The sequence below is a fragment of the Artibeus jamaicensis genome, unplaced genomic scaffold (genome assembly GCF_021234435.1).
Source record: "Artibeus jamaicensis isolate MK-2021 breed Jamaican fruit bat unplaced genomic scaffold, CSHL_Jam_final scaffold_1964, whole genome shotgun sequence".
NCBI classification, from domain to species: Eukaryota; Metazoa; Chordata; class Mammalia; order Chiroptera; family Phyllostomidae; genus Artibeus; species Artibeus jamaicensis.
The window spans coordinates 48,341,177-48,356,048 of record NW_026522030.1 but is presented as its reverse complement, the minus strand read 5'-3'; positions in this window follow the sequence as shown (position 1 = coordinate 48,356,048).

Sequence of the window (14,872 nt, the reverse complement as noted above, 5' to 3'; positions counted from 1 at the left end):
ATCTAAGTACATTGTATACTGCTAGTCTAACTCACTCTAAGGGAAAAATTGGAATTGAATTGCTGATCTCTTTGACTATCTTCTCCAAAGGGCACAGTCTCAGACAGACTTTTCATATAACACCAGTTCATTCAACAGTATACTCTGAATTTTTCAAGTGTTGCACTCTGTTGAAAAGCTTGTACCTGTATAAAATTAAAAAAGTTGAAATGGAGTCAGTATTGTACTACATGATTAGCAACATTTTTGGTATATATATTCGCCTTTTTCTGACAAAATAGGACGAAGAGGTTACTTCATGAAGTCATTTCTTATATAACAGAAATGTAGGTATGAAAGATGAGGGTAGGTGGAAACTGGGCCCACTCACTCATGCCCCCAGTGTGGATTTTCAACTTATCTCTCAACAGTTGACCTGAACAATCAATGGGATCTTTGCTGATAGGAATTTTTGAAGCCGAGGAGTGCAGAAGAGATATTCCACTGTCCAGTAAGACACTTTACAAATTGCAGGGGGAATACCTTGCCCAGGCGCCTGAAGCAAAGGAGAGAGCAGAGGAGAGAAGGCGCAGCTTGGGGGCTCCTGCCCTCCTGGAGCAAGCACCCAGGTCCGACATGGGGAAGACTCGGTTCTAACTGGGAGAGACCTGGGAGGATATAAGGAATCTGGGAGAATCTGGCTGTACACACAAAGAGTGAGCAGCATGTCAATGGCTTCAGCATCGACTAGGAAACTCCAGGAGAGAAATTCTGGCTCCCAAGACTGTCCAGGGAACTAGAAGGCTATGGCCATGAGAAAGTTTTTCTCAAAATCTGGGAAATGGAGTGCCTAGAGATCAGAGCAGTGGCTCAGACCTGCAGTGTGGGTACAACACAGGGATTTTTTTTAATGAGGGAGCTGAGCCATGGCTGAGTAGGAAACCCATGCATGTGCATAGCTGCCCTGCCAACAAAGAGGGCACATTCAAAGCACGGTTCATGTCCACTGAACCCAGTTGGTCAGGAAGAGTAGAAGGTTGCATAATGAAGGGGTTGGAGGCCCCACATAGCATGGCTGGCAAGCTGAGCCACTATATGCAGAACAGAGGGTTTGGATCTGGCCTCCTTTGAGAGCAGTGAGCCAGGAACTGAACTGGCTAGAGCTGAGCACCTGAGATTCTGTGCATCCAGTAAGGGCCACCCAAAACACAGAATACAACCCTCTGGAAAGGGGAAGTTGTACCCATCCTTCACCTGCAAGATTGCAATCCCTGCAGAACAATAAGGCTAGGCTCCAGAACCCTCTGCTGGGTGCATACCACAGGGGAAAGACAGAGCATCTCCAAAGGAGCCCTTTAAAATTTTTTATCAGGTGCTATGCTGGCTCCTCTTCTATCCCTATTCAACTGACAGCAGCTGAGCAGAGAGATTGGAAATTGGTGCAGCAAGAGTTATTCAGGACCCCACCCAGCCTCAGCTGTCACAAAGAGCTGCCATCAGCACCAAGCAGGAAAAAGCTGACCTTTTATACAGATTGACTCCACATATGAAACAGACAGCTAATTTATCAGAAACTATACGATAGTGGAAATAATCTGGGGCGGACCAAGACGTGGGGTGCAGGGGCAGGAAATATAGTCACCACCTTCCCTGAATGCTGAACAGTACCTCCTGGATTTGACCCAGAGATCCCACCCTCCTGATCACACTAGAATCCCCTATGGAGGCCAGTGGAGGTGGTACATGCAGTGCTGTTGGATGCTGGATGGACCACTCCTGGGCCTTGTGCGGATAAAAAGCCAGCAGGGCAGAAGTGTGGGGACCAGCCAACCCTGAAGGAGACAGCTGCAGACGGTGTATTTCTTGTAGCCTCAGACAGGCTGCCTAAAGCAAGACGGGGAAAACAGCTAACCTGAGAGATGGATTCTGAAGGAGAAGGCAGTGGGCCAACAAACACCAGACTCTACTGAGATGAATTCTACCTCATTCAGTTTTATTATTAGCACTATTTTCTCCTGCATAGCTTTTTAACATTGTTTCTTTGTCTTCGTTTTTTCCTTCAATTATTTCACTATTTTTTATGTTATTCCTCCCTTCTCTTACTCCATTTTGCCTTCATCCTTCTCTTATTTTGTTTAAGATTTTATCTTTTCCCTTTGTACACATTGTTTCTATTCCTCACTCTTACTATTTCATCTCCCTCCATCCTCTCAAAACCATCTTTCTATCTGTAAGTCACCTCACGTTCTTTTCCTCTTTCTTATATTATCCTTATTGTCATTCCACCTTTATTAATACCTGCTCGATTATCATTGATACTGGAGTTCTTGTTGCACTTTTTCAATACTCTCCCTAGGTGTTCACTATTTTTTATTTATATATTTTGTTTTTGAAAAAAGAAATTGAGGAAAATACAAATAAATGAGAGCATATACCCTGTTCATGGATTGAAAGAATTAACATCATTAAAATATTCATACTACCCAAAATAGTCTATAGATACCAATGACATATTTCACTGATCTAGAACAAATAATCCAAAAAATTATATGGAATCAAAAAAAGACACCTAATAATCTCAGCGATCTTGAGAAAGAAAAACAAAATACAATCACTATGGAAAACAGTATGAGATTTTCTCAGGAAAATAAAAATGGATCTGCCTTTTGACCCAGCAATTCCACTGCTAGGACTATATCTAAAGAACCCTGAAACACCAATCCAAAAGAACCTATGCACGCCAATGTTCATAGCAGCACAAATACAACAGTCAAGTGCTGGAAGCAACTTAGGTGCCCATCAGTGAATGAATGTATCAAGAAACTATGGTACATTTACACAATGGAATTCTATGCAGCAGAAAGAAAGAAGGAGCTCCTACCCTTTACAATGGAATGGATGGAACTGGAAAGCATTATGCTGAGTGAAATAAGTCAGGAGGTGAAAAACAAATACCACATGATCTCACCTTTAACAGGAACCTAATCAGCAAAACAATCAAACAAGCAAAATATATCCAAAGACACTGAAATAGAGAACAGGCTGACAGTGACCAGAGGGGAGAGAGGAGGGAACTTCAGGGGAAAAGGGGAGGGGTGTACAGGAACAAATATAAAGGACAAAAACAAGGTGGGTGTGGAAATGGGAGGGAGGTGGGGAGGGCTGGGGGGTGGGATGGGATGCAGGTAAAAGGCAGAAAACTGTACTTGAGCAAAGTACGATTAAAATAAAATTTAAAAACAAAGAAAAACAAAGTAAAAGAGATTACAATATCTCATATTAAACTATACTACCAGGCCACTGTAATCAAAACACCCTGGTACTGGCATGAGAACAGACACATAGATCAATGGATCAGAACACAGAGTGCAGAAATAAACCTGTGTTTCTATGGCCAATTAATATTTGACACAAGGAGAATGAGCATACAATGGGGTAAAAACGGTTTCTTTGATAATGGCATTGGGAGAACTGGATTGGTACATGCAAAAAAATGAAACTAAAGCACCAACTTGTGCCACACACAAGAATAAACTCAAAATGACTAAAAGAATTGAATATGTCATGATAGCATAAAAATATTAGTAGAAAACATAGGCAGTAAAATTTCAGTTTCCCTTGTAGCAACATTTTTATTGATATATCTCCTAGGGCAAAGAAAATAAAAGAAAAATAAACAAATGGGACTACATCAAATTAAACACCTTTTGCATGGATAAAGAAACCACCATCGACATTAAAAGGGAACCAACTGTATAGGAGAACATATTTCCCAATGATATGTTAGACGAGGGTTTAATCTCTAAAATATATGGAGAACTCATATGACTCAACATGAGGAAGACAATCCAATAAAAAACAGATGGACATGAATAGACACTTCTGTAAGGAAGATTTATAGATGGCCCATAGACAGGTGAAAAGATACTCAACGTTACTAGCTATCCAACTGTTACAAATATAACCCACAATGAGATATCATGTCACTTGAGTTGGATTGGCTATCATTAATAAATCAACAAACAACAAGTGCTGGCAAGGATATGAGAAAAGAGAATGCTATTGCCCTGTTGGTGGGAATGCAGACTGGTGCACTCCCTGTGAAAAACAGTATGGAATTTTCTCAAAAAAATAAAAAATGGAACTGCCTTTTGACCCAGTGACTCCACTAATGGGAAAATTAGGTCTGTCCAGACGGTATCCAACCAAGCAATGTGAAAAATAAAATAGAGACATTTATTGAAGAAGGTACAAAATACAAAAAGCAATATGACAATGGCAACTCAGTCCCCTCAAAGTAGACACCTTGGGACTTTACACAGCTCTCCCAATTGCCGTCACTGCCCTGTCGTATTTTCCTGAATCTCATTGATGGTCTGAAATCTCTGCTTTCAAAGGTGATTTAGTTTGGGGAAAAGCCTGAAGCTACAGGGCACAAATTTGGGCTGTAGGGGGTAATGATTACTTAAGTGATTTGTTGTCTCACCAAAAAACTCTGCACCAGATGTGATGATTTAGTGGGTTCATTTTGGTGATGAAGCTGCCAATGATCAGTCGCCCATAGCTGTGGCCTTCTGAATAGTTTCCGTGGAGGAATGTTCAAGCTCAGTGCAACCTTTGATGTGGATTTGCTCAGTCCTTTTCAGTGTGATGGCCACACAGTACGCATGCTTACAGTGTCTACCATCTGTACCCACTAGTACAATGAAGTCCTCATTGTTCACACAGGTACATTCCAGTTCACTCCTCTTAGCTGCCAGGTTACATCAATGTCACACAAAATGTTCTTGTTATATTAACAATGGCTGAACTTTTTCCAGACAAAGCTCATGTACCATAAGAATCCTGAAGCACCAATTCAAAAGAACTTATGCACCCCTATGTTCATAGCAATGCTATTTACAATAGCCAAGTGCTGGACACAACATAAATGCCCATTAGTAAAAGAGTGGATCAAAAAATTTTGGAACATTTACATAATGGAATACTACACAGCAAAGAAAGAACTCCTACCTTTTGTGACAGCATGGATAGAACTAGAGAATATTATGTTAAGAGAAATAAGCCAGTTGGTGAAAGTTAAATTCTCTATGATCTTGCTTATAGGAGGAATCTAATGAGCAAAATAAACTAATGAAAAAAAATAGAACCAGATACATGGAAACATGGGACAGAATGACAGTGGCCAGAGAGGCAGAATAATAATGGAAAAAAGGGGAATGGAGTAGTCAAAAAACATATATGAATGACCCATGAACATGGACAATGTTGTGGGGACTGACTGTGGGAACGGGGGTGGGTGGGGCTAAGGAAGGCAAAGGGGGACAATTGGGACAACTGTAATAGAATAAAAATTAAAAAAAGAAAAAACATTTTAAATGTTAGAAATCTGGAATGGTAGTGAAGAATATGCAAACAAATGTTAGCATTTTGCATATAAAAATACATGTGAAATTTTAACTTTCAAAAAGAGAAATATAAATAATCTATTTACTATAAAGAAGTAAAGTGATAAGTAATTTTAAAGAAAGATTATAGCAAATATATCTTGCCAGATATTTTAATTTGTCATAATTATATTTAGCTGATTTCTCCTAGAGACAGTTGCCAGTAGTTACCATCTTAACCTATACTGATTTAATCTAGTTGCTCTCACCATTACTTTTACATTTGTGATCTTCTGCAATGGTTTATGGTCTATCTGGCACTGTCTCCCCTATTTCCTCATAGATTGCCTGCTTTTGGCACCTTAAGATATGGGAAACGATCCATTTTCTTAATTACCTTATCTTGAAGTGAGTTTTCTAAAGTCTGGAAAAATATTGGCTTCTGATAAGATCTGACTGCAACTAGAATTATTCTTTTTAAAGATATTTTATTTATTTATTTTTTTAGCAGAGAGGGCAAGGAGGACAAAGAGAGGGAGAGAAACATTGATATGAGAGAGAAATATCAACCAGGTACCTCCTGCACATGCACTGACTGGGGACTGTATCCACAACCCAAGCTTGTTCCCTAACCCAGAATCAAAGCTGGGACCCTTCACTCTGCTGGATGATGCCCGACCAGCTGAACCGCACAAGTCAGGGCTAAAATTATCCTTACAAGCAAGATTACTATGCCTATTTACTTTTTAATTTTAATCATCATAGTGACTGCATATTGACTCAACAACAAATGGAATTTAATAATTATTCGTTAAACACATATTATTGCATCAACTTTCTATGTCTTAAGCACAAAAACAAAACAAAATTTATAAAAGAGCGTGCCTGTATCAGTAAGGATGGATTTATCAGTGATGGACATAGAGACTTCCTAATTCCTGCTGCCTGCTTCTAGCTAGTTCTTTAGGCATTTGCCTATTATCTCTTACCTAGTGCTTTTCTTTCACATTTAGCTTTTCAAGACAAATACAAAAAACTTTACAAAAGGCAATATTGAGGGATTTATTCTCTGTCCAAATGTGTTTAAGGAAAATATATTTTGCATGTTGTTCTATAATACAGTTTTAATGAACTAACCAAAAACAGTCTTTTTGTGTTGGTGGTGGTGGTGGTGGTGTGTTTCATTTTTGATCTCTCATACAATGTTACCTCAGTAAGTTACAAAGAGTTGTTTTTGTTTATTTTGTTTTTTACTAGAATTTGGGAAAGTAGAATAATAACCTCATGTTTTGACCATCTCCAGCTGACATCTTTTATAAGAGTTCACCTTCATTCTCATTTTGTAGTGTGGGGTTTTCTGAAGAAAGCACTTATTCTACCCCATAATTACTTTCTTTATCAGATTTCTTTTATTCAGTAGGTAATATTTTAAAGCCTAATCTTTGTACCTTTTTCTTGCATTGAATCTCCATAATGACTACAGAGTGGCACCTGGTTCTGTTGTTGTACCAACATTGTATCATTCATCTAGTACTCGTGGAAAGAATTTCTTTACTGAGCACACTCAGGGTCTATGCTTTAGTCTATAGTACTTCTAAATGTCAGGCATATAGGGAAATAAGGACACATAGTCATCAAATACTTCTGTTCACTGCCTGACCAAGAGTGTCAAATACAAACCTTTACAGAAATGGACATCAGAATAGATACTATTTCTAAAATGTATTCACTTTATATATTTCCTCTCTAAGATTTTTTTCTGTCTTATTCTAAATACACAGCTTGAGGGGGGGATTTTGAGGAACAAGTATGAAAGACACAGGGATGAGGACTGGGGGGAGGAAATGAGAGGGAGGTGGGGAGCACAGGGCAGGGGGGGCTGGGATGGGAGAAATAGACAAAAAACTGTACGTGAAAAATAACTAAATAAATTTTTTTAAAATCAAAATAAATAAATAAATAAATACACAGCTTGATCATTTGGACCATACAAGAATTGTTTTGACTTGAAGGCTGTATTGAGTAGTATTGGTATATTGAGTTAGAAACAAAATTAATGTCTTTCACATACACTACCCTTTGCAGTTACAGTGTACTTTTAGCCATAGTGTCACATTTGACTTTGTAATAGTCAACTTCGAAAGCGTTTTTAAACAACACATCTCCTATTCTAGGGCATACCATAAGTAGGGGTGAGGGTGAGGATGAGCACAGCAGGGTTTAAAAGAAAGTGGAAGTATAGGGCCTGGGACCGGCATATTCTGCAATGCTACTCTTGTGGATTTCTAAACCACCCGTAGCTGTTAAGTCGATGGCCCACAGTAGTAGTCTGCAAAATACGGTGCCCACATCAGCATCACCTCATCAGTTAGGGTTTAGTGAAAAACAAATTTCTAGGCTCCATCCAAATGTGCTGAATCAGAAAGCCCAGGCTGTATGGCAATCTGGTTTTTAAGAAGGTCTGCAGGAGTCTCTGACAGATGCCAAAGTGTGAGACCCACTGGTCTGCAGCCCTAACTCACAAACATTTGAGGTTCACAAAAATTTGAGGATCAGGGCACTTGCATTAGCACCTGGCCTTCTTTTTTTTTTACAATAAATTTTATTTAGTTACTTTTCAAGTACATTTTTTATCTATTTCTCCCATCCCACCCCCTGCCCTGTCTCCCCCCTCCCTCCAATTTCCCCTCCCCCAGTCCTCATCTCTGTGTCTTTCATACTTGTTCCTCAAAATCCCTCCCCCTTTTTTCCCTTAAATTCCCTTCCCTCTCCCCTCTGGTCACTGCCCACTTGTTCTCTATTTCAGTGTCTTTGTTTTTATTCTGTTTGCTTGTTTGTTTTATTCTTTAGCTTCCTGTCAAAGGTGAGATCATATGGTATTTGTCTTTCAACCCCTGGACTATTTCACTCAGCATAATGCTTTTCATTTCCATCCATGTTGTTGCAAAGGGTAGGAGCTCCTTCTTTCTCTCTGCTGCATAGAATTCCATTGTGTAAATGTACCATAATTTTTGATCCATTCATTTACTGATGGGCACCTAGGTTGCTTCCAGTTCTTGGCTATTGTAAATTGTGCTGCTATGAACATTGTGGTGCATAGGTTCTTTGAAATTGATGTTTTAGGATTCTTGGGGTATAATCCTAGCAGTGGAATTGCTGGGTCAAAAGGCAGGTCGATTTTTATTTTTCTGAGAAAATTCCATACTGTTTTCCATAATGGTTGTACCAGTCTGCACTCCCACCAACAGTGAACTAAGGTCCCCTTTTCCCCACAACCTCTCCAACATTTGTTGTTTGTTGCTTTGTTTATGATAGCCATCCTGACTGGTGTAAAGTGGAGCACCTGGCCTTCTTACAGGCCTACCAAATTAGCACCTCATGAAGGAGGGAGAAGTCTTTGCAACTAAATTTTTGAAAATTCTACAGGTGAATTAAATCAATGCATGCTATGTTTGAGAAGTAGCAATGTGGTCTAGTTTGTAAAGTTTGTAATGAACTAAACTCTGCATTTTCCAGCTTCTGACCTATTCGGTCTTCTCTCCCAACATTTCTGCCTCCCCTTTCTTTTGTACTGTTGTTAAAGAACATTTAATTCCACAGTGACCCCTAATACACCTGACATCTAAACTCACCCTAGTGTTAAACAACTGATCCTCTGGAAATCCTTACTCATCTTTCCAGAGGAGTAGCTTCGTACATATCAGAATGTGGACTGATACTAATACTGACACCCAGTGCGTTTTCTCTCTTTCAAGTTCACCTGCCATGTTGCAGTCATTGTTACCTCCAAAGTTTTAATATTATCGTGTCTATTCCATACTCAAAAATATTTAATAGCTTTCTGTACAAAATCTAAAACCTACATATTTGCAAGAATAATTGAGACCTACTCTTCTTTGAACTACTACCAATCCATGCTTTAGCTTTGCTGTATTATCATGTACTCAGCTACATGTGGGGATTCTCACTCTGACTTGCTCTTTCATGCTCTGGATGTTTTGCTCAGTCTCAGATTCTCTAGAATTCCTTCCTTCCCGCACTCATATTCCAAGCTAAACTCTGTGCAGTTTTCAAGAGATTCAAGCCTCCTTTGCCAGCAGTACCTGTTCTGTCTTGCCATGTCCAAAAAACATAATCATCATGTGTGAGTGCATTTAATTTCCAGTAAATACTGACCTTAACCTTCTTGTTGTTTCTAATCTATTGCAAGGTTCAAATATTAGCTGACCATAGAAGAAGACATAGCTACCACAGTGGCCTGATTATACACCAAATTGTAAAATGGGATAAGGTGCTGTATACAAGGAGATAATTCCAAGTTTTATAATTATTTTGCATTTTACATCTGTAGAAATGGCAGGTGGGTATTGAGAATGGATTATAAAACTTACACCAGGAAAAAAGGAAACTCCTGGTGGATTGGGCCAAACTGTTGGGAACCACCCTGCCTGGTTTCAGGAGCTGTAACGCCCCCCCCCCCCCGCCGCTATGGCTAAGGCTGAGTGAGCAACCTTAGAACCATAAGCCACTAAGGAAGCAAATCTTATCTCCACGGCACAACTGCCGCTTCTGCTCCTTTTTTCATGACTGGCCCCCAATGCTTGATCAGTTAGCCAATGATGGGTAAGAATCCGCAAGGGAGGAACCACTTAAGACAGGCATGATCACATGGACACCCCAGAGAAGAGCTTGGGGGCTATGGAGAAAAGGGGTGATGGGCTCTCGCCCCTCGGCTTTGAGGAAGCCTGAGTCCTCATTTCTCCTAATTCCTTAGCTATCTTGCCTCCTCTGCCTGACTTAAGCCTGACACAATGACAGAGGGCGGTGCAGCCCTGTGCTGGAAAGGGCGGGCTCCCTGAGTGATCAGGCCCAAGAAAGGAAGTATAAAATCCTGTGAAACCTGCTTTGCTAATAATGCTCTTAGTTAAGAATGCTTTAGTTAAAAGACCCAAACAGGAAATGAGTTTGTTTCCCAAAGTTTTGTAGCCCTTTAGCTAATAGACCCTGACTCAGAATAAGCCCTAAGAGTTCTTTATGTGCTATCTACTGTTTGATTCTTACTGCCTGATAATGATTAATAATCTGTATTTCTGTGCAAATTAATCCCAATAAAAGCCTGTCTAGGCAAGGATCAGTGTGCTCTCCCCTTGAGAGAGTGGCCGGGCCGCTTCGAGTCACTCCCCACTTGAGGAAGTAGCCGTGCCGTCTCTTTTCCTCCACAGGACTCGGTAGTCCATGTGAATTTGTCTCATGTCTCATCCATGACGTTGCAGGCACTGCGAGCCAGTGTCCATGTCACCAAACATTGATAAAGAGTATAAATTTAGTACATACAGAGTAGGGCAAAAATTAGTTTACAACTATGAGACCAAAACATAGTTTATTCTTCCAAATGAAAGAACAAGTGACTTCAAAAGAACTAGATGAAGTAGAGGCAAGCAATTTATCAGATAGAAAGTTTAGAATCATGATTATAAGGATAGTCAACAGCATGAAAAAACTCATAAAAACCTTAAAAAAAGCCCAGTCAGAAATAAAGAATGTGATATCAGAAACATAATACAATGGAAGGAAGAAACAGTAAATTAAATGAAGTAGAGGATTAAATTAGTGATTTTGAAGACAAAGTAAATAAAAACACCCAGGCAGAGCATAAAAAAAGAAAAAAGAATAAAAAATATGAAGAGAGCTGAAGAGTCATGGTGTACAACATGAAGCATAACAACATAAACATCATGGGGATACCAGAATGAGAAGAGAGTGAGCAAGGGATCAAGAAACTATTTGAAGAAATAATGACTGAAAACTTCCCCAATGTGGTAAAAGAAAAAGACACACAAGTCCAGGAAGCTCAGAGAATCCCAAACAACTTTGAACAAAGAAGCCTATACCAGGACACATAATATTTGAAATGACAAGGCTTAGCCCTGACCAGCGTGGCCTAGTGGATTGATTTCTTGCCCGTGAACTAAAAGGTTGCCAATTTGATTCCCAGTCAGGGCACATGCCTGTGTGCAGGTTCAGTCCGCAGTGTGGGGCACGCAAGAGACAACCACACAATGATGTTTCTCTCCCTCTTTTTCTCCCTCCTTTCCCCTGTCTCTAAAAATATTAAAAAATAAAATATTAAAAAAGAAAAAGGAATGGCAAGGTTTAAAGACAAGGAGAGAATACTAAAAAACACAGAAAAAAGAGAAAAGCAGGTAGTTATCCACAAGGGAGCACTAATTAGACTGTCATCTGATTACTCAACAGAAACTTTTCAGGATAGAAGGGAGTGGCATGAAATACTCAAGGTGATGAAAAACAATGACCTACAATCAAGGCCACTTTACTCAGCAAGGCTATCACTTAAAAATCAAAGGTGAAATAAGGAGCTTCCCTGATAAGAAAAAAACTAAAGGGGTTTGCTAACATCAAACCAATACCACAACAAATGTTAAAGGGCTTGCTTCAAGCAAAAGAAGAAAAAGAGAAAATGCTTTAATAATGAAATGCTACTAAATATGTACTTATTGATAATAACTTTAAATGTAAATGGCTTAAATGCACTACCCAAAGATATAGGGTAGCTGAATATGCTGCCTTTAAGAGGACCATCTCAGATTGAAAGATACACGTGAACCAAAAGTAAAGGGATGGAAAAAGTTATTTCATGTGAATTGAAAGAAATAAAAAGTTGGCATTGCAGTACTTATATCCAACAAAATATATTTTAAAACCAAGACTGTAGTAAGATAAAAAGAAAAATACTACAAATAGTAAAAGAAACAATCCAACAAGAGGATATAAACCTGGTAAACATTTATTTCCCAACATAGGATAATATTTTGGTGAAGTAAGTCTTGATGAACATAAATGAAGAGAACAACATCCATACAGTCATAGTAAGAAATTTTAATACCTCTTTGACTTCAATAAATCAGTCTTCCAGACAGAAAGTCAATAGGAGAAAGTGGCTCTAAAACACACTCTAGATAAATGCATTTAATTGATATAGTCAGAGCATGTCATCCCAAAGCAGAAGAATATACATACTTTTCAAGTGCACATGGAATGTTTTCTAGGGTAGACCACAAGTTAGGATGCCAAGCAAATCTCAAAAAATTTAAGAAGATTGAAATCATATCAAGCATCTTCTTTGACCACAAAGCCATGAAACTAGAAATCAATCACAAGAAGAACACTGAAAAACATACAAAGACATAGAAACTAAATAATGTGTTATTAAACAGTGAATGGGTTAATAATGGGATCAGGGAATAAATCAAAAGATATGTTAAAGCATATTAAAATGAGGACACAACAATCCCAAAATCTGTGGCACAGTGCTAAGGCAATCCTAAGAGGGAAATGCATTGCTTTACAGGCCTATTGAAAGAAAGAAAGAGGGAGAGAGAGAGAAGAAAAGGGGAAAAAAGAAAGAAAAAGAAAAGCTTAAACAATCTAACTTCATATTTAAATAAACTTGAAAAAGAAAAAGAAAATTGAAGCCCAAAGTGAGTAGAAAGGAGGAAATGATAAAGATCAGAGCAGAAACAAATGAAATAGAGTCTAAAACAATTATACAAAATATCAATGAATCCAAGAGCTGCTTCTTTGAAAATATAAACAAGATTGAAAAATATTTAACCAGACTAATCAAGGGAGAAAGAGAAAGAACCCAAATAAATAAATTGAGAAATGAAGGAGAATAAATAACAACTGACACTAAAGAATTGTAAGAAAATATTATAAACTATATGCTAACAAACTAGACAACTTGGACAAAATGGATAAATTCCCAGAAACATACAATTTTCCAGGACTATATCAGGAAGAATCAGAGAATCTGAATAGACAGATTACACATAATGAAACTGAAGCAATGAAAAAAAATTAAAAACTCCCAACAAAAAAAAAAGCCTTGGACCAGATGACTCACAGGTGGATTTTACCACACATTCTGAGAACTAACACTTCTCCTTCTCAAAGAATTTCATAAAATTCAAGAAGAGGGAAGTCTTCCAAGCTCATTTCATGAGGCCAGCATTATCCTAATTTCAAAACCAGATAAAGACATTACAAAGAAAGAAAATTATAGGCCAATAACCCTGATGAACATAAATACTCAAATCTTCAACAAAATATTAGCAAATTTAATACAGCAGTGCATCAAAAATATCATACACCACGATCAAGTGTGATTAATTCAGGGAATGTGAGGTTGGTACAACATCCACAAATCAGTAAATGTGACTCACCACATAAACAAAATGCAGGATAAAAACCATCTGATTAGATCAATAGATGCAGGAAAAACATTTGATAAAATCTAGCACCCATTTATGATAAAAACTCTCAGCAAAGTGGGATTAGAAGGAACACACCTAAACATAATAAAGACCATATACCACAAACCCACCGTCAGCATCATACTAAATGGGCAAAATCTACAAGTTTCCCCTTAAGATTGGTAACAAGACAAGAATGTCTACCTTCACCTCTTTTATTCAACATAGTACTAGAGTCCTAGAGGAGGAAATAAATGGCATCCAAATTGTAAAGTAAGAAGTAAAACTGTCATTATTTACAGATGATATAATATTGTTCATAAAAACTCACAAAAATTCCACCAAGAAACTACTAGAACTGATAAATTAATTCAGCAAAGTAGCAGGATACAAAGTTAATATTCAGAAGTCAGTTGCACTTTTGTATGCCAATAATGAACTAACAGAAAGGGAAATTAAGAAATGATTCCATTCACAATTGCTACAAAAAGAATAAATTACCTAGGAATAAACCTAACCAAGGATGTAAAAGAAAACTTTTACATTCTTACTTAGAATTCTGAGTACTTTCTTGTACTCAGAAAACTATGACACTGAAGAAAGAAATTGAAGAAGATAGAAATAAATGGAAGTGCATACCATGTTCATGGATAGGAAGAATTAAATTGTGAAAATGTCCGTACTACCCCAAAGCAATATATAGATTCAGTGAAATTCCTATCAAGATTCCAATGATGGATATTTGTTCTAGCTGTATTTCATAGAGCTAGAACAAATATTTCAAAAATTGATATGGAACCACAAATGGCCCCACAAAGCAATCCTGTGAAAAAAGAACAGAGTTGGAGGAATCCCACTACCTAATATGAAACTATGCTAATCAAAGCAGCATGGGACTGTCATAAAAACAGAAATATAGATCAGAATAGAAAGCCAAGATATAAACTCACACACACATAGTCAATTAATATTTGACAGAGGAAGCAAGCACCTACAATGCACTAAAGATAGTTTATTCAATAAACAGTTTGAGAAAATGAAAGTGATATATATATCACTATATATATCATATATATATATATATATGATATATATATATATGAAACTAGCCACCTTCTTGTATCACACGCAAAAATGAATTAAAAACTGTTCAAAGACTTAAATGTTAGACCCCAAATCATTAAAATTGTATAGGAAAACATATGCTGTGAAATCTCAGACACTGCTCATAAC